Source organism: Pristiophorus japonicus, chromosome 5 (assembly GCF_044704955.1).
Source record: "Pristiophorus japonicus isolate sPriJap1 chromosome 5, sPriJap1.hap1, whole genome shotgun sequence".
In the NCBI taxonomy this organism is placed as follows: domain Eukaryota; kingdom Metazoa; phylum Chordata; class Chondrichthyes; family Pristiophoridae; genus Pristiophorus; species Pristiophorus japonicus.
Window position 1 is genome coordinate 18,051,967 of NC_091981.1, and position 21,025 is coordinate 18,072,991.

Genomic DNA, 21,025 nt, shown 5'->3' on the forward strand with positions numbered 1-21,025 from the left:
ATTCTCCTCAACGTCGCTAATCCTTTTACCGATTACTTTAAAATCACATCCACTCGCTGTTAATCCTGTCTTGTGTTTAAATTGCAGAACTCATGCATGATTTGGCACACTTAGGCACGAATGGTAAATGCTGTGCTGGGATTCTTAACTCACCTATGCAACAATACAGCTGTATCTCTTCATTTTCCCTTCTGTCAGCACCACTAGCTAAAACTGAAGCTTTGGCGTCTTCTGGTCCGGGCAGGCTTATATAACAGCAGTGGGCATAGAGGAGAGTGGTTCCAAGTGAAGACCCTGCTGTCTAGGACGGCTCACAGTTTATCAGCTGAGTCCATGCCAGAAATTGGTGGTCCTGAAGAGTTGAGAACCAGTGGACACAGATTTAAGGTGATTGGCAGAAGAACCAAAGGCGACATGAGGAAAAATTTTTTCACACAGCGAGTGATTAGGATCTAGAATTCGCTGCCTGAAAGAGTGGGAGAGGCAGACTCAATCATGGCTTTCAAAAGGGAACTGGTAAGTGCCTGATGGAAAGAAATTTGCAGGTCTGCGGGGAAAGAGCGGGGGAGTGGGACGAGCTGAAGTGCTCTTGCAGAGAGCCGGCATGGGTTCGACGGGCTGAATGGCCTCCTTCTGAGCTGTAACGGTTCTCTGATTCTATGAAATGAGAGCCCTAAACCCCACGAAGATATGTACCTACCTACATATGTTCAGTGCGCTGAGCATAATAAGTCTGTGGCAAGTATGGGAGCAGCAGGCCAGTAAACAAAAACGTTCACGCCACGTTCAACAACAACAACAACAACGTATAGTTATATAGCGCCTTTCACGTAGTGAAACGCCCCAAGGTGCTTCACAGGAGAATTATGAGATCAAAAAACTTGACACCGAGCCACATAAGGAGAAATTAGGGCAAGTGACCAAAAGCTTGGTCAAAGAGGTAGGTTTTAAGAAGCGTTTTGAAGGAGGAAAGATAGAGAAGTGGAAAGGTTTAGGCAGGGAGTTCCAGAAGGTAGGGCCTTCACTGCCATGCTGTAATATTAATCCGATTTCCATCGTCCTATGTGCACCCTTCACAGGTAGAGATGCAGAAGTCTGGTCAACAGTGCCTCCCAAGGTCGAGCAGAAAAGCAGGAGTCTTCCCATTCCATACTTCGTACCAGCGCTAGAATTACCTCATTCACTGGATCGGGAGGTTCAGCCGGTTTCAGTCGGTGAATGTAACTGGACTATTAGGGGTGCGTCACCACTGGATGGGTCCACAGAGGTTCAGAGCTGCTGAGCAGAGGCTCGCGCTCTCATGATGTTAAAAATGAGCTACCCGCAGAGCTCTGTGCATGTGTCCACGTCTGCAATTGGTGTCTGGCCCATAACAGTTGCTTTAGGGAGTTGCACGGCAGGAAGTGCTTTCAATTACCACTCAAGAGGAAGTGCAGCAAATGCCAATAGACAATATCATTGGCATTTACAGATGACTGCCAATGACGCTAAAACATTCAATCAGAAGATCGTTTGAATTGTTCAAACCCTCACATTCTAGGCAGGGAGAATCTCTTGCCAGGAACGCAGATTGGAATCTCAGGCCCTTACTGCCCATAATTTATTCCTTCAGAACATTGTGGTCAGTGGTAACCTGAATCTTCAATATGTGCTGTCCTTTGGGAGCGTATATGTATTAACATACCCTTTAAAGCAGGGTAATTAACTGCTGGCGGTTTCTTCCTAATGTACTTTACTGTCCTCTTCATAAATGATAGATCCAGAGTCAAAATGGTTGAATACAAATCTGGAAGTTCAATGCATGTGCGCCTCCCGTTAGCGCCCCCGGCCATATTGGGCAGGAGTTAAGCGGCATTGTGCCCTGATCTCCCGCGCTCGGAGATTGGGACGTCATCGATGTGCGCAACGCCCCGTTACCGCCCCAGCCCCGAAATTGGCTTCCGCCCACTGACGCAGCACCGGGCGATAACAGCGACATCTCCAGGGCGAAAATTAAAGGGGAGGTGGCCGACTGCAGGAAAAACAAAGGTCCCTTTTTGTTGCCGCTCCTCATGCGGTACCTTCGCGGGGCCGTGGCTGATCGCGTGGCGCCCCCTGCTCCCCGGCTGTACAGGGTAGGTGCCTTTTTCTATCGCAGAGTCGGCAGCGTGGGCCCTTCCCTTTAATTGCAGGAAGAGCCCCTCGGACGCGGCAGGGCTGCGCGGCCCAGTGAGGAGCGCCGCTGAGGCGCGCGGCCCATTACCGCCCCCGGGCGCTCCACTTCCTTCTGGGGGCGGTAAGCCGAATTTACCGAACGGGGCGGGACTTCCGAGCCTGGTGCAAAATGTCCCGCCTCCCGAATGTTCTCCCCAATTCATGTACGAGTTGACCAGGCCAACATCCCCAGCATCGAGGCACTGACCACACTCGACCAGCTCCGTTGGGCGGGCCACATAGTTTGCATGCCAGACACAAGACTCCCAAAGCAAGCGCTCTACTCAGAACTCCTACACCACAAGCGAGCCCCAGGTGGGCAAAGGAAACATTTCAAGGACACCCTCAAAGCCTCCTTGATAAAGCGCAACATCCCCACCGACACCTGGGAGTCCCTGGCCATAGACTACCGAAGTGGAGGAAGAGCATCCGGGAGGGCACTGAGCACCTCGAGTCTCTGCAGTCTCTTTTATTTTTTGTATCATTTCTCTCCACTCATTCCCCTCATTGTTACCCACTGTGTTCAAAGAATGGTGGTAACAAGCAAGAACTCCCACAATACCGCCGTCACTCCGAGCTGAATGGCTGTATGCCCCATTCAATCTTCGGCCTGTGAGCTGCACCATCTCCTCCCAGATTGGTCAGGTATAAACATCCCCTTGAAGGTACAACACCTACATCAGGCTTCACTGTAGATGTTTGAACTCTCAGCTGGTCATCATCATAGGCAGTCCCTCGAAATCGAGGAAGACTTGTTTCCACTCTAAAAGTGAGTTCTCAGGTGATTGTACAGTCCAATACGGGAATTACAGTCTCTGTCACAGGTGGGACAGACAGTCATTGATGGAAAAGGTGGGTGGGGAGTTTGGTTTGCCGCTAGCTCCTTCCACTGCCTGCGCTTGTTTTCTGCATGCTCTCGCCGACGAGACTCGAGGTGCTCAGTGCCCTCCCAGATGCTCTTCCTCCACTTAGGGCAGTCTTTGGCCAGGGACTCCCAGGTGTCAGTGGGGATGTTGCATTTTATCAGGGAGGCTTTGAGGGTGTCCCTGAAACGTTTCCTCTGCCCCCCCTGGGGCTCGCTTGCGGTGCAGGAGCTCCGAGTAGAGCGCTTGCTTTGGGAGTCTTGTGTCAGGCATGTGGACAATGTGGCCTGCCCAGCGGAGCTGGTCGAGTGTGGTCAGTGCCTCGATGCTGGGGGTGGTTGCCTGGTTGAATAGTACATGACATGGATACGGCCGAGGGTGGCAGGGCAGCTGATGAGCCAATAAAAGTGAAACTTGCCTCTTGCTTGTCTCTCACCCCAGCGGGAATTTTGCGGCGCGGTTAAGATGCTGATGTCCCAATGTCAGATGCTGGCCATTTTCTGCATTACCACTCTGCAGCTCCGAGAGTTCTGTCACCTTTTCAAGAAAGTATTAGTGACTGGAGAAATGGCTCTGGACATTGCTGACAGGTTGACGGAAGGTCTGAATGATAACAATTGCTTTGAAGGTGGAAGTAGCAGTCACCTCCACTGCTTACAATATTGCAGGTCACAGTTGACGTGAGTCTGACAATTCAAATCCTCCAACCAATCAATAAAACGAAACAATGTCACTCGATCCTGAGAATTGCTTTCCTGCAATGGAACCCACGAAACGTGATGGCGCTGTGCCATTCAATAAGATCATGGCTGATCTGATCGTCAACTCCCCACAACCCTTCACTCCCCAACAATTCAAAAGTCTGTCTATCTCAGCCTTGAATACATTCAGTGACTCAGCCGCCACAGCTCTCTGGCGTAGAGAATTCTCTCCTCTTCAGCAGAGCTAAGACACAAGCTGGTCTCCAGCGGAGGTGTTGTCTACACCTTTCTTGCCACTTGCTTCTGCTGCCTTGTGGTGTGTGAATCACCCAGCACCGACCCTTGCAACAAATTACAGGAGGACCTTAATAAATTTGCAGAATAAGCATATAATTGGCAAATGAAGTTTGTTTGCACTTGTGGGGAAGAGCATAACTCGAGGCCATCAATATAAGATAGTCACCACGAAACCCAATGGGGAATTCAGAAGAAAATTCTTTACCCAGAGAGTGGTGAGAATGTGGAACTCGCTACCACAGGGAGCGGCTGAAGCGAATAGCATCGGTGTATTTAATGAGAGGCTAGGCAAGCATATGAGGGAGAAGGGAATAGAGTTAGATGAGGAAAGACGGGAGGAGGCTCAAGTGGAGCATAAATGCCGGCATGAACTGATGGGCCCAATGGCCTGTTTCTGTGCCGTATATCCTATATAATCCTATGTACACTGATTATTCTGATTTCCGGCTATGGTGATGGCGAAGGGGGGAGGGAGGTCCGGTGTCGGAGCACTGAATGACTGACCGCAGGATTTCCCGTTTAGCCGCGCGTGCACTAAATCCTGAACTTGCGGCCAGTTTCAGAGTGGTAATGAAGTCGAACGGCAACAATTCACCATCAGTACCATCGCAGAATCCGGGCCACTATCTCCTTGATAATTAAACAAATATTTAAGCATTTCATTTTTTCAGTAACCTCCACTGGAACTATATGATCAAAAAATTAGGCCTTAATTAAAATTTTAATTTAATAGAGTTGATGGAACAGAACACAATAGAGCAGTCTTCGTAAAAATATACTTCTGTGTATAAAATTGTTCACGCACTTTGTTGCATTCCAGTCAAACTGATTATTTAAAGAGATTTTATTGCATCTCATGAAAGCTCCAGAAAATATTAAAGGTTATGTAAGGCAGGCGCTCACTGATTATTACATTTTTTGATCACCCTAGATCAAAGCATTATACTCCCTAGCAGGCTAATAGACATGCCTTCTTAAATAATGACACTCTGAATTTCTGCTGTACCTTTCAATACAGTCTAAAGGTCTACTGCAAAAATGCTTCACTAAAATGTGTTATTGTATCTACAACAGTCCAACTAAATGGAGGTTCAAGGCTCTTAAAATGGCAAGCATTTTATTTGTATCCAGACTAATTAGCTCATCTCAGAGAATAATTTCTGTAAAATAAAATATTGCTATTCAAAAGATGAACCTTAATGCGCTGTGCTGATGGGTTGGAGTCTGGGAGACGGTTTCCTTGGCAACTAAAGGCATCAGAAACAGTACGGTCTCTTGAAGTCTAACCGAGAAAAATAGGACACTGGTCTCATAGGGGAAGAATGACGCAGCTACAAACAGCAGCTATAAGGAGCTCTTCACTTCGTTACACCTCCAGTTTATATTGAGAGTCTCCATTACACAGTTCAGTACTGAGACGGAACAATAAATTTGATGTCTCTGCACCCAGCCATTTTGGCTTGATAGAAACAGCACAGATAATAGAACATCTGTTTTCATCGACATATGAAATTGCCTATCACATATATCTGGATGCTGTTTTTTGAATGTGCGTTTCAGCACTGCATTTAATAGAAGCAAATTAATTTTCCAAGCAGAATTATTAATATGCCAGTGTGCAAACGGAACCTACATCTCGCAAAGTAATAAATACTCAGGACTTTACAGACCATACAGAACAACAGCTCCATGTTTATCAACTAGACTCTCACATATTTGCAACCCAACAGATTCATATTCAGTCTGAACAGGAACTTAAGGGAAGGGGCAGCTACAATATGCTGCACCAAGCAGAGTGCTTTGCTTTGGCATGAATGATTTATGAACGTTTTAAATCAATATTGGTTCAGGGATTTCCATTATTGGATCTTCTTTCACTCAAAGGCAGCGACTTGAGTAATCTGAGATAAAAGTTCTGAAATGAAAACACATTCCCCTGAACCACAAGTGGTTTGATGCCAGAAGATTAGATAAAACCCCCAAAAAACATATAAAGTACATTAAGCAGCGTGGCAAGATACTCAATATATATAACCACATTCTTGAGAAAGATTAATGGATGTGGATGATATTGTGGTGTATCTGTAAAGCATGCACTCTCATGTTCCGCCACCAGGGAGTGCATCCCATAAAGTCCTAAAGGATCCCAACATTCCTTGGGAGCACTGTATATAAGCCGGCCCCTAAGACCTGTTCCTCACTTTGGAGTGTCTTAATAAAGACTGGGGTCACTGTTACTTTAACCTCCCTGTGTGCTGTCTCATCTGTGTTAGGAACACAATAACTGGCTACGAGGATACAAATCCAAAGATGCAGCAAACTGTGGGCATCCTGGAGAAGTTCTCGGAGGGTGAGGACTGGGAAGCCAATGTCGAACGGCTAGACCAGTACTTTGTAGCCAACGAGCTGGAGGGAGAAGGAAGCGCTGCAAAAAGGAGAGCGGTCCTCCTCACGGTCTGCGGGGCACCGACCTACAGCCTCATGAAGAATCTTCTGGCTCCGGTGAAACCCACAGATAAATCGTATGAGGAGCTGTGTACACTGGTTTGGGAGCATCTTAACCCAAGGGAGAGCGTGCTGATGGCGAGGTATCGGTTCTACACGTGCCAGCGATCTGAAGGTCAGGAAGTGGCGAGCTACGTTGCCGAGCTAAGGCGACTTGCAGGACAATGTGAGTTTGATGGCTACCTGGAGCAAATGCTCAGAGACTTTTTTATACTGGGCATTGGCCACGAGACCATCCAACGAAAACATTTGACTGCAGAAACACCGACTCAGTAAGGCCATTGCGATAGCACAGGCGTTTATGTCCACCAGCGATAACACCAAACAAATTTCTCAGCACACAAGTGCTAGCAATGTTCATAAATTAACTGGAACTGTGTTTGCAAGCAGAAATGTACAGGGCAGAAACCACAAGTCTGCAACTGCCAGCAGGCCTCAGGTGACCCAGATGACTCAGAGTTCACAACAAAGGATGAATGCAAGGCAATTCACACCTTGTTGGCATTGTGGAGGCTTCCATTCAGCCTATTCATGCCGCTTCAAAGGGTATATTTGCAAGAGCTGTGGAACAATAGGGCACCTCCAATGAGCTTGCAGATTTTGCAAGCTCTGCAAAACCTGCTAACCACCACGTGGCAGAGGAAGATCGGTCCATGGTGGATCAAAGCAATTCTGAGCCTCAGAGAGAGGAGGCAGATGCTGAAGTACACGGGGTGCACACATTTTCGACAAAATGGCCACCTCTAATGCCAAACGTAAAATTGAATGACTTACTCGTAGCCATGGAACTGGACACTGGCGCTAGCCAATCCATCATGAGTAAAAAGATGTTTTGACATAGACATAGAAAATAGGTGCAGGAATAGGCCATTCAGTCCTTCTAGCCTGCACCGCCATTCAATGAGTTCATGGCTGAACATGCAACTTCAGTACCCCATTCCTGCTTTCTCGCCATACCCCTTGATCCCCCAAGTAGTAAGGACTTCATCTAACTCCCTTTTGAATATATTTAGTGAATTGGCCTCAACTACTTTCTGTGGTAAAGAATTCCACAGGTTCACCACTCTCTGGGTGAAGAAGTTTCTCCTTATCTCGGTCTGAAATGGCTTACCCCTTATCCTTAGACTGTGACCCCTGGTTCTGGACTTCCCCAACATTGGGAACATTCTTCCTGCATCCAACCTGTCTAAACCCGTCAGAATTTTAAAAATTTCTATGAGGTCCCCTCTCATTCTTCTGAACTCCAGTGAATACAAGCCCAGTTGATCCAGTCTTTCTTGATAGGCCAGTCCCACCATCCCAGGAATCAGTCTGGTGAACCTTCGCTGCACTCCCTCAATAGCAAGAATGTCCTTCCTCAAGTTAGGAGACCAAAACTGTACACAATACTCCAGGTGTGGCCTCACCAAGGTCCTGTACAACTGTAGCAACACCTCCCTGCCCCTGTACTCAAATCCCCTCGCTATGAAGGCCAACTTGCCATTTGCTTTCTTAACCGCCTGCTGTACCTACATGCCAACCTTCAATGACTGATGTACCATGACACCCAGGTCTCGTTGCACCTCTCCTTTTCCTAATCTGTCACCATTCAGATAATAGTCTGTCTCTCTGTTTTTACCACCAAAGTGGATAACCTCACATTTATCCACATTATACTTCATCTGCCATGCATTTGCCCACTTACCTAACCTATCCAAGTCACTCTGCAGCCTCATAGCATCCTCCTCGCAGCTCACACTGCCACCCAACTTAGTGTCATCCGCAAATTTGGAGATACTACATTTAATCCCCTCATCTAAATCATTAATGTACAATGTAAACAGCTGAGGCCCCAGCACAGAACCTTGTGGTACCCCACTAGTCACTGCCTGCCATTCTGAAAAGTCCCCATTTACTCCTACTCTTTGCTTCCTGTCTGACAACCAGTTCTCAGTCCATGTCAGCACACTACCATGTGCTTTAACTTTGCACATTAATCTCTTGTGTGGGACCTTGTCGAAAGTCTTCTGAAAGTCCAAATATACCACATCAACTGGTTCTCCCTTGTCCACTCTACTGGAAACATCCTCAAAAAATTCCAAAAGATTTGTCAAGCATGATTTCCCTTTCACAAATCCATGTTGACTTGGACCTATCATGTCACCTCTTTCCAAATGCGCTGCTATGACATCCTTAATAATTGATTCCATCATTTTACCCACTACTGAGGTCAGGCTGACCGGTCTATAATTCCCTGTTTTCTCTCCCTCCTTTTTTAAAAAGTGGGCTTACATTGGCTACCCTCCACTCGATAGGAACTGATCCAGAGTCAATGGAATGTTGGAAATGACTGTCAATGCATCCGCTATTTCCAAGGCCACCTCCTTAAGTACTCTGGGATGCAGTCCATCAGGCCCTGGGGATTTATCGGCCTTCAATCCCATCAATTTCCCCAACACAATTTCCCGACGAATAAGGATTTCCCTCAGTTCCTCCTTCTTACTAGACCCTCTGACCCCTTTTATATCCGGAAGGTTGTTTGCGTCCTCCTTAGTGAATACCGAACCAAAGTACTTGTTCAATTGGTCTGCCATTTCTTTGTTCCCCGTTATGACTTCCCCTGATTCTGATTGCAGGGGACCTACATTTGTCTTTACTAACCTTTTTCTCTTTACATATCTAGAGAAACATTTGCAATCCGTCTTAATGTTCCCTGCAAGCTTCTTCTCGTACTCCATTTTCTCTGCCCTAATCAAACCCTTTGTCCTCCTCTGCTGAGTTCTAAATTTCTCTCAGTCCCGGGTTCGCTGCTATTTCTGGCCAATTTGTATGCCACTTCCTTGGCTTTAATACTATCCCTTATTCCCCTTGATCGCCACGGTTGAGCCACCTTCCCTTTTTTATTTTTACGCCAGACAGGGATGTACAATTGTTGTAGTTCATCCATGCAGTCTCTAAATGTCTGCCATTGCCCATCCACAGTCAACCCCTTAAGTATCATTTGCCAATCTATCCTAGCCAATTCACACCTCATACCTTCAAAGTTACCCTTCTTTAAGTTCTGGACCATGGTCTCTGAATTAACTGTTTCATTCTCCATCCTAATGCAGAATTCCACCATATTATGGTCACTCTTCCCCAAGGGGCTTCGCACAACGAGATTGCTAATTAATCCTCTCTCATTACACAACACCCAGTCTTAGATGGCCTCCCCCCTAGTTGGTTCCTCGACATATTGGTCTAGAAAACCATCCCTTATGCACTCCAGGAAATCCTCCTCCACCGTATTACTTCCAGTTTGGCTAGCCCAATCTATGTGCATATTAAAGTCACCCATTATAACTGCTGCACCTTTATTGCATGCACCCCTAATTTCCTGTTTGATACCCTCCCCAACATCTCTACTACTGTTTGGAGGTCTGTACACAACTCCCAGTAACGTTTTTTGCCCTTTGGTGTTCTGTAGCTCTACTCATATAGATTCCACATCATCCAAGCTAATGTCCTTCCTAACTATTGCATTAATCTCCTCTTTAACCAGCAATGCTACCCCACCTCCTTTTCCTTTTATTCTATCCTTCCTGAATGTTGAATACCCCTGGATGTTGAGTTCCCAGCCCTGATCATCCTGGAGCCACGTCTCCGTAATCCCGATCACATCATATTTGTTAACATCTATTTGCACAGTTAATTCATCCACCTTATTACGGATACTCCTTGCATAAAGACACAAAGCCTTCAGGCTTGTTTTTTTAACACCCTTCGTCCTTTTAGAATTTTGCTGTACAGTGGCCCTTTTTGAGAGACTGTGGTGCAACAAGGCACTCAGACCAGCCCTGAGCCCCTTCCACACGAAACTGAGAACGTACACCAAAGACCTTATCACTGTCCTGGGCAGCGCCATGGTCAAGGTCATCTACGAGGGCCCGGTGTACGAACTGCCACTCTGGATTGCCCCGGGCGATGGCCCCACACTGCTTGGAAGGAGCTGGCTGTGCAAAATCCGCTGGAACTGGGATGACATCCGAGCGCTATCACATGTCGATAAGGCCTCATGTACCCAGGTTCTGAACAAATTTCCTTCCCTTTTTGAGTCAGGCATTGGAAACTTTTCTGGGGTGAAGGTGCGGATCCACTTTGTCCCAGAGGCACGGCCCATTCACCACAAGGCGCGAGCGGTACCTCACATGATGAGGGAGAGAGTGGAAATCAAGCTGGACAGGCTGCAATGCGAGGGCATCATCTCCCCAGTGGAATTCAGCGAGTGAGCCAGCCCGATTGTTCCAGTACTCAAAAGTGACGGCACGGTCAGGATTTGTGGCGATTATAAAGTAACTATTAATCGTTTCTCGCTACAGGACCAATAACCGCTACCTAAGGCAGACGACCTATTTGAGACGCTGGCAGGAGGCAAGACGTTCACCAAGCTCGACCTGACTTCGGCCTACATGACACAGGAGCTGGAGGAGTCTTCGAAGGGCCTCACCTCCATCAACATGCACAAAGGACTATTCATCGACAACAGATGCCCGTTTGGAATTTGGTCGGCTGCAGCGATCTTCCAGAGAAACATTGAGAGTCGACTCAAGTCGGTACCATGCACGGTAGTTTTTCAGGATGACATATTGTTCACGGGTCGGGATACCGCCGAGCACCTACAAAACCTGGAGGAGGTCCTCCAGTGACTGGATCGCATAGGGCTGCGGCTGAAGAGGTCGAAATGCGTCTTCATGGCAACAGAAATTGAGTTCTTGGGGAGAAAGGTCGCAGCGGCCTGCATTCGGCCCACAGACGCCAAGACAGAGGCGATTAGGAACGCGCCCAGGCCACAGAACGTCACGGAGCTGCGGTCGTTTCTGGGACTCCTCAACTATTTTGGTAACTTCCTACCAGGGTTAAGCACCCTCTTAGAGCCCCTACATGTGTTATTATGTAAAGGAGAGAACTGGGTATGGAGAAAAAAAATAAGTAATTGCTTTTGAGAAAGCCAGAAATATTTTATGCTCCAACAAGCTGCTTGTATTGTATAACCCGTGTAAAAGACTTGTGATAGCATGTGATGCATCGTTGTATGGAGTCGGGTGTGTATTACAACAAGCTAACATTGCGGGGAAGTTGCAACCTGTCGCCTATGCCTCCAGGAGCTTGCCTAAGGCCGAGACGGCCGACAGCATGATTGAGAAAGAGGCATTAGTGTGTGTGTTCAGGGTAAAGAAAATGCATCAGTACCTGTTTGGCCTCAAATTTGAGCTGGAAACCGATCACAAGCCCCTCACATCCCTGTTCACTGAAAACAAGGGGATAAATACTAATGCCTCAGCCCGCATACAAAGGTGGGCACTCATGCTATCAGCGTACAACTATACCATCTGCCACAGACCAGGCACCGAGAACTGTGCGGATGCTCTCAGTCGGCTACCATTGCCCACCACGGGGGTGGAAATGGCGCAGCCTTCAAACTTGTTGATGGTGGCGCAGCCCGCAGACTTGTTGATGGTCAGGGAAGCATTTGAAAATGATAAATCACCTGTCACGCCCCGCCAGATTAGAACTTGAACCAGCTAAGATCCTCTGCTGTCCCTAGTAAAAAACTGTGTACTGCATGGGAGCTCGGCCAGCATCCCCATTGAAATGCAAGAGCTAATCAAGCCGTTCCAGCGGCGAAAGGACGAGCTGTCCATTCAGGCCTGTTGTGGGGTAACCATGTAATGCTACCCAAAAAGGTCTGGGAGACGTTCATCTCGGATCTCCACAGCACACACCCGGGTATGGTAATGATGAAAGCGATAGCCAGATCCCACGTGTGGTGGCCCAGTATCGACTCTGACTTAGAGTCCTATGTATGGCAATGCAGCGTGTGTGCTCAGTTGAGAGGTACCACTAAGTTTGTGGCCCTGGCCCTTCAGACCATGGTCAAGGATCCATGTCGACTATGCGGGACAGTTTCTCGGTAAAATGTTCCTGGTGGTGGTGGATGCTTTTTCAAAATGGATTGAATGTGAAATAATGTCAGGGAGCACCGCCACCGCCACCATTGAAAGCCTGAGGGCCATGTTTGCCACCCACGGCTTGCCTGACATACTGGTCAGTGACAACGGGCCATGTTTCACCAGTCCCGAATTTAAAGAATTCATGACCCACAATGGGATCAAACATGTCACCTCAGCCCCGTTTAAACCAGCCTCCAATGGGCAGGCAGAGTGGGCAGTACAAACCATCAAACAGAGCCTTAAACGAGTCACAGAAGGCTCACTCCAAATCCGCCTGTCCAGAGTACTGCTCAGCTACCGCACGAGGCCCCACTCGCTCACAGGGGTGCCCCCAGCTGAGCTACTCATGAAAAGGACACTTAAAACCAGACTCTCGCTGGTTCACCCCAACCTGCATGATCAGGTAGAGAGCAGGCGACAGCAACAAAATGTAAACAATGGCCGCGCCACTGTGTCACGGGAAATTGATCTGAATGACCCTGTGTATGTGCTAAACTATGGATATGGTCTCAAGTGGATCACGGGCACGGTGATAGCTAAAGGGGTAGGGTGTTTGTAGTCAAACTAGACAATGGACAAATTTGCAGAAAGCACCTGGACCAAACGAGGCTGCGGTTCACAGACTGCCCTGAACAACCCACAGCAGACACCACCTTTTTCGAGCCCACAACACACACCCAAAGGATCAACGACACCACGCCGGACCAGGAAATCGAACCCATCACGCCCAACAGCCCAGCAAGGCCAGGCTCACCCAGCAGCCCTGCAGGGCGAACAACACACCAACCCAGCGAGGGCACAGCCAACACACCAGAACAGACATTTGTACCGAGGCGGTCCACCAGGAAAAGAAAGGCTCCCGACCGTCCCACCTTGTAAATAGTTTTCACTTTGACTTTGGGGGGGCGGGCAGATATGTTGTGTATCTGTAAAGCTTGCACTCCCATGTTCTGCCACCAGGGAGTGTATCCCCTGAAGTCCCAAGGGATCCCAGCATCCCTTGGGAGCACTGTATATAAGCCGGATCCTAAGGCCTGTTCCTCACTCTGGAGTGTCTTAATAAAGACTGAGGTCACTGTTACTTTAACCTCCCTGTGTGCAGTCTCATCTGTGTTCGGAACACAATAGATATAACTGAAAGTAATGATTTAAATAACGACAACTTGCATTTATATAGCGCCTTTAACGTAGTGAAACGTCCCAAGGTGCTTCACAGGAGTATTATGCGATTAAAAAATTTGATACCGAGCCACATAAGTTGAAATTTGCGCAGGTGGCCAAGCTTGGTCAAAAAGGTAGGTTTGAAGGAGGAAAGAGAGATAGAGAGGTTTAGGCAGGGAGTTCCAGAGCTTGGGGCCTAAGCAACAGAAGGCACAGCCACCAATAGTTGGGTGATTATAATCAGGGATGCTCAGCAGGGCAGAATTAGAGGAGCGCAGACATCTCGGGGGGGTTGTGGAACTGGAGGAGATTACAGACATCGGGAGGGGTGAGGACATGGAGCGATTTGAAAATAATTATAAGAATTTTGAAATTGAGTCGTTTGAAATAAACAGCAAGTCGAGAATATGAACAGGATCTTACTTGCTCGGGTTGGGCTGCGACTCCCACCTGCTACTTCAATGCTGACCAGATCCCGACCCATTGTCCTAGTTTGGGGGTCTCCATGTCTGCAGGATGGGCTCTCAGTGGGATCCCTGGTAGCAACCAGGAGTCTGTCGCTGCCCCGCAGGGAATTTCTGGCGGTGCAGTGAGATCACCGTTTCAGCAGCTGAAGTGGCAGAGACGCGCTTAATGAAGGCACCGAGGTCCTGAAGGTCGGAGACACTTGTTGCTGGTTCCATCTGCATTGAGTCTAAAAGAAAAAGAAAGAAAGAAAGACTTGGATTTCTATAGCACCTTTCATGACCACTGGGTATCTCAAAGTGCTTTACAGCCATTGAATTACCTTGGGAGTGTAGTCACTGTTGTAATGTGGGCAACGTGGCAGCCAATTTGCGCACAGCAGGCTCCCACAAACAGCAATGTGATAATGACCAGATAATCTGTTTTTTTGTTCTGTTGATTGAGGGATAAATATTGGCCAGGACACCGGGGATAACTGCCCTGCTCTTCTTCAAAATAGTGCCATGGGATCTTTTACATCCACCTGAGAGAGCAGACAGGGCCTTGGTTTAACATTTCAACCGAAAGACGGCACCTCCGACAGTGCAGCGCTCCCTCAGCACTGCACTGGAGTGTCAGCCTAGATTTACAAGCTCAAGATCCTGGAGTGGGATTTGAACCCACAACATAGAAACATAGAAATAGAAAATAGGTGCAGGAGTAGGCCATTCGGCCCTTCAAGCCTGCACCACCATTCAATATGATCATGGCTGATCATGCAACTTCAGTACCCCATTCCTGCTTTCTCTCCATACCCCGTGATTCCTTTAGCTGTAAGTGTTACATCTAACTCCCTTTTTAATATATCTAACGAACTGGCCTCAACAACTTTCTGTGGTAGAGAATTCCACAGGTTCACAACTCTCTGAGTGAAGAAGTTTCTCCTCATCTCGGTCCTAAATGGCTTACCCCTTATCCTTAAACTGTGACCCCTGGTTCTGGACTTCCCCAACATCAGGAACATTCTTCCTGCATCTAACCTGTCCAGCCCCATCAGAATTTTATATGTTTCTATGAGGTCCCCTCTCATTCTTCTAAATTCCAGTGAATATAAGCCTTGTCGATCCAATCTTTCTTCATATGTCAGTCCTGCCATCCCAGGAATCAGTCTAGTGAACCTTCGCTGCACTCCCTCAATAGCAAGAATGTCCTTCCTCAGATTAGGAGACCAAAACTGTACACAATATTCAAGGTGTGGCCTCACCAAGGCCCTGTACAACTGTAGTAACACCTCCCTGCTCCTATACTCAAATCCTCTCACGATGAAGGCCAACATGCCATTTGCCTTCTTCACCGCCTGCTGTACCTGCATGCCAACTTTCAATGTTTGATGTATCATGACACCCAGGTCTTGTTGCACCTTCCCTTTTCCGAATCTGTCACCATTCAGATAATATTCTGCCTCCCTGTTTTTGCCACCAAAATGGATAACCTTACATTTATCCACATTATACTGCATCTGCCATGCATTTGCCCACTCACCTAACCTGTCCAAGTCACCCTGCAGCCTCTTAGCATCCTCATCACAGCTCACTCTGCCATCCAGCTTAGTGTCATCTGCAACTTGGAAATATTGCATTCAATTCCTTCATCCAAATCATTAATGTATATTGTAAATAGCTGGGGTCCCAGTACTGAACCTTGCGGTACACCACTTGTCACTGCCTGCCATTCTGAAAAGGACACGTTTATTCCTACTCTTTGCTTCCTGTCTGTCAACCAGTTCTCTATCCACGTCAATACATTACCCCCAATACCATGTGCTTTAATTTTGCACCTTAATTTCTTGTGTGGGACCTTGTCAAAAGCCTTTTGAAAGTCCAAATACACCACATCCACTGGTTCTCCCTTGTCCAGTCTACTCGTTACATCCTCAAAGAATTCTAGAAGATTTGTCAAGCATGATTTCCCTTTCATAAATCCATGCTGACTTGGACTGATCCTGTCACTGCTTTCAAAATGCGCTGCTATTACGTCTTTAATAATTGATTCCAACATTTTCCCCACTTCCGATGTCAGGCTAATCGGTCTATAATTCCCTGTTTTCTCTCTCCCTCCTTTTTTAAAAAGTGGGGTTACATTAGCTACCCTCCAATCCATAGGAATTGATCCAGAATCTGTTGAATGTTGGAAAATGACCACCAATACGTCCACTATTTCTAGGGCCACTTCCTTAAGTGCTCTGGGATGCAGCCTATCAGGCCCTGGGGATTTATCAGCCTTTAATCCCGTCAATTTCCCTAACACAATTTCCTGACGAATAAGGATTTCCTTCATTTCCTCCTTCTCGCTAGACTCTCGGTCCCCTAATATTTCCGGAAGGTTATTTGTGTCTTCCTTAATGAAGACAGAACCAAAGTATTTGTTCAATTGGTCTGCCATTTCTTTGTTCCCCATTATAAATTCACCTGATTCTGACTGCAAGGGACCTACATTTGTCTTCACTAATTGTTTTCTCTTCACATATCTATAGAAGCTTTTGCAGTCAGTTTTTATGTTCCCTGCAAGCTTACTCTCATACTTTATTTTCCCCCTCCTAATTAAACTCTTTGTCCTCCTCTGCTGAATTCTAAATTTCTCCCAGTTCTCAGGTTTGCTGCTTTTTCTGGCCAATTTATACGTCTCTTTCTTGGATTCTTCTGACCCAGCCTTCTGACTCAGAGGCAAATGTGCTACCCACTGAGCCACAGCGCAAGTCTTAGGCGTAGCAAAGTCTACGCCTCATAAAGGTCAGGGTATGCAATGAAACAGGTCAGGGAGGCACTTGCCAAGAGTTCCTCTCCCCACCCCCTGAAAGGGACATCGGACAGCCGAATGCCTCTGACCTATGGATTACTACCACCCAGGTGTCCACATAGTCCGCACGCCAGACATGAGACTCCCAAAGCCAGTGCTCTACTTGGAGCTCCTTCATGGCAAACGAGCCAAAGGTGGGCAGTGGAAATGCTACAAGGCCTCAAAGCCTCCCTGATAAAGTGCAACATCCCCACTGACACCTGGGAGTCCCTGGCCCAAGACTGCCCTAAGTTGAGGAAGTGCATCCGAGAGGGCGCTGAGCACCTCGAGTCTCAATGCCGAGGGCATGCAGAAATCAAGCGCAGACAGCGGAAAGAGCATGCGGCGAACCTGTCCCACCCACCCCTTTCCTCAACGACCATCTGTCCCACTTGTGACAGGGTCTGCAGCTCTCGTATTGGACTGTTCAGCCACCAAAGAACTCACTTCAGGAGTGGAAGCAAGTCTTCCTCGATTCCGAGGGACTGCATATGAATGAATGAATGTCTCTTTAGCTGGTGAAAACAGTTCCTGCTGCGCCAATGTAATTTACTTGCAGCTGGTGTGATTTGGGCAATTGGCATCATTCCCAGTGAGGGCACAGAGGTAGCTCTTGGCTTCAGTGCCCCATTTATCCAAACTTTTTGCCACTCGCCTGCTCAATTTGGAGCAGAATAGCAGAGAAATATCCAAGTCTAAATATTGCAGCGTCGTAATTGGAGAAAGACAGAGGAATCCGATACCTGCGCTCCTCTTGGCTAAAACTGTTATCATGTGAAATTAATCTTTCCAAAACTATCAATGGATTTAGGTGTCAGCTGCGGCTCAGTGAATAGCACTCTCGCCTGTGGGTTCAAATCCCACTCCAGTGATTTGAGTACATAAATCCAGACTGGCACTCCACTGCAGTGCTGAGGGAGTGCTGCACTGTCAGAGATGCCGTCTTTCCGATGAGATGTTAAGTCAAGGACCCGTCTGCTCTTTCAGATGAACATAAAAGTTCTCATGGCACTATTTCAAAGAAGAGCAGGGGAGTTATCCCTGGTGTCCTGGCCAATATTTATCCCTCAATCAACAACACTAAAACAGATTAACTGGTCATTATTGTTATGTCTTTAGATGCTCTGATAATGACTCCACGAGGCAATGTATTGCACTTGAACCTGTGGTGACCTTAGTCCATTTAATGCAACCCCCGAGTGAGGATCACACATGGTGGCCTGCCTTTTATACTAGGCCTGGTACACCTGTACAGGTAACCTACAAGTCTCCCACTGCAGTGCCCTCTGGTGGCACACCTTAGTGATCATACAGCTGGTGTACAAGTTTCCTATAGTCGTGCCCTCTGGTGGCACATCATATGTAATAGTACAACCAGTAAACGTGTTTGCATATGACAATTATCACCTTGTTATTTGTGGGAGCTTGCCGTGTGCAAATTGGTTGCCGTGCTGAGCTCAATAGATTTATGTTAGTAAAGGGTATCAAGCAATGTTCCCGCTAAGCTGCTCGGCCGGGCAGTAGTCTGGAGGTCCTGCGCAGGCCACTCACCGGCTTTTCAATGGAAGAAATCACATGTATGTGAAAATTTGAATGAACCACACAGCCACTTAAAGGGACAACGTACGGAAAGAAAAAATAGCGGGAACATTGGAATCACGGGTAATTGAACACAGGCGGAAGAATTGGGTTGAGGTACAGATCAGCCATGATCTAATAGAATTGCAGAACTGGCTCGTGGGGCTGAATGCTGCCAAGCAAAAATGACCGCATACAACCTTGTTTTAAGTCAGATAGAAAGGCCCTCTTCGCACCTTAGCTTTCCTTCTAGAATCCACTCTGAGATAATTGTGCCCAATAGCCTGGACTTCATCAAATCAGTGATATTATGGGCTATCTTTTATTCCGGGTGTTAAATTTAACAAAAAAATAAATGTGAAGCAGAGAGGGGTGTGAAGATTGTCAAAGGTGTCAATCCTTCGTTAACGCCATCTTACTCCATGCTAAAATAGGTCAAAGAAAATTAACCCCCAAATGGTATTTTTTTTTAAAGATTTAAGCCAATAGGCCAATCATTAGAATCATGAAAGACTGCAGCAGAGTTTCTTGTTGGGGAGGGGCAGAGGGGGTAGAAACACAAATTTTTGGGTTTGGTTATACAACAGAATGGGAAGATCTTGAAGCCAGTTAGCACTTGTCTAAAAATAATCTAAATATGTTTTTGTCGTAACAACAACACCCCAAAATTACTTTCCAAGTAGCCAAAATTACTGTTGTTAATCGTCAAATCACATTCCAGTAACCTATCCGATCCAAACAGAGACTTACCTTAATAGAGATGAGTATTCAACAACAACAACAACTTGTATTTATATAGCGCCTTTAACGTAGTGAAGCGTCCCAAGGCGTTTCACAGGAGTATTATGAGACAAAAACGTTGACACCGAGCCACATAAGGAGAAATTAGCACAGATGAAAGAGGTAGGTTTTAAGGAACGTCTTGAAGGAGGAAATAGAGGTAGAGAGACGGAAAGATTTAGGGAGCGAGTTCCAGAGCTTGGGGCCGAGGCAGCTGAAGGCACAGCCACCAATGGTTGAGCGATTAGAATCAGGGATGCTCAGGAGGGCAGAATTAGAGGAGCGTAGATATCTCGCGGGGTTATTAAAGATGAAATAGCAGCGCATTTGGAAAGCAATGACAGGATTGGTCCAAGCCAGCATGGATTTATGAAAGGGAAATCATGTTTGACAAATCTTCGAGAATTTTTTGAGGATGTAACTGGTAGAGTGGACAAGTGAGAACCAGTGGATGTGGTATATTTGGACTTTCAAAAGGCTTTTGACAAGGTCCCACACGAGAGATTGGTGTGCAAAATTAAAGCACATGGTATTGGGGGTAACGTATTGACGTGGATAGAGAACTGGTTGCCAGACAGGAAGCAGAGACTCGGGATAAACAGGTCCTTTTCAGAATGGTAGGCAGTGACTAGTATGGTGCCGCAGGACTCAGTGCTGGGACCCCAGCTATTTACATTATACATTAATGATTTGGACGAAGGAATGGAATGTAATATCTCCAAGTTTGCAGATAACACAAAGCTGGGTGGCGGTGTGAGCTGTGAGGAGGACACTAAGAGGCTGCAGGGTGACTTGGAGAGATTAGGTGAGTGGGCAAACACATAGCAGATGCAATATAATGTGGATAAATGTGAGGTTATCCACCTTGGTGGCAAAAATACGAAGGCAGAATATTATCTGAATGGCGGCAGATTAGGAAAAGGGAAGGTGCAACGAGACCTGGGTGTCATGGTACATCAGTCATTGAACGTTGGCATGCAGGTATAGCAGGCGAAGAAGAAGGCAAATGGTATGTTGGCCTTCATAGCTAGGGGATTTGAGTATAGGAGCAGGGAGGTCTTACTGCAGTTGTACAGGGCCTTAGTGAGGCCTCACCTGTAATATTGTGTTCAGTTTTGGTCTCCTAATCTGAGGAAGGACATTCTTGCTATTAAGGGAGTGCAGCAAAGGGTCACCAGACTGATTCCCGGGATAGCAGGACTGACATACGAGGAGGGACTGGATCGACTGGGCCTGTATTCGCTGCAGTTTAGAAGGATGAGAGGGGATCTCATAGAAACATATAAAATTCTGACTGGACTGGACAGGTTAGATGCAGGAAGAATGTTCCCGATGTTAGGGAAGTCCAGAACCAGGGGACATAGTCTAAGGATAAGGGGTAAGCCATTTAGGACTGAGATGAGGAGAAACTTCTTCACTCAGAGAGTTGTTAACCTGTGGAATTCCCTATCACAGAGAGTTGTTGATGCCAGTTCACTGGATATATTCAAGAGGGAGTTAGATATGGCCCTTATGGCTAAAGAGATCAAGGGGCATGGAGAGAAAGCAGGAAAGCGGTACTGAGGTGAATGATCAGTCATGATCCTATTGAATGGTGGGGCATGCTCGAAGGGCCGAATGGCATACTCCTGCACCTATTTTCTATGTTTCTATGTTTGTGAGACTGGAGGAGATTACAGAGCTAGGGAGGAGTGAGGCT